Source organism: Orycteropus afer, unplaced genomic scaffold (assembly GCF_000298275.1).
Source record: "Orycteropus afer afer isolate SDZICR_OR568_19922 unplaced genomic scaffold, OryAfe1.0 scaffold00599, whole genome shotgun sequence".
Taxonomy (NCBI): Eukaryota; Metazoa; Chordata; class Mammalia; order Tubulidentata; family Orycteropodidae; genus Orycteropus; species Orycteropus afer.
The window spans coordinates 1,557,171-1,557,934 of NW_006922186.1; positions in this window are offsets into that span (position 1 = coordinate 1,557,171).

Genomic DNA, 764 nt, shown 5'->3' on the forward strand with positions numbered 1-764 from the left:
TATATGGGGTCACCATGAGTTGGAGTTGACTCAACCAGCACCTAGCAACACAACCTGCCCGTGGAAAACAAGATCAATTAACTAGATGACTTTTCTTCAGCTTACAATATCTTTCTCATTTCCTTTTTTTCATCTTATGAATTCAAAATGTAAGTTAATGAGTTCATTTCATCCATTAATAATTGGAACAGACAAACTTTTTCTCCTTCAAATGGAGAACTATTGCTAATATAAAGTAGATGAAGCTATTTTATTATGACCTGTTCGGAGGAAAACAACCCCAAATCAGAAACCATAATTAATACTCAGGGGATCCACTCAAAGACAATATTTCTTCTATAGACAAATCAGATATAGGAATGCTTGTCCAAAACACCCAGCAGTGATGGAGGTAGAAGTGGAGAATGGGAATCTAGAAAGAAACTCCAGGAAATCTTGTGGCCTCTATCACAGAAGATAAGAGGTGATAGGAGAAAAATGTAGGTCATTTTCCCCACCATTTATGTTTTTACCAGGTTATATCATGGGTTCCTAAACTTTCTTGGTTGTCAATGCTCTTAGAATCTCTTTAGTATTTTCATGGCACATCTGGGTAAAAGAAATACCTGACAGTTCTATTTATTAAGTAGTTAAGTTCAAACAACTTAGTGTTTATGACCTAATAACTTAGTTGTTGTTGTTTTTATGTGCCGTCGAGTCAAACCCGACTCATAGCGACCCCTCCTTGGGTTTCCGAGGCAGTATCACTACGGAAGTAGGATTGC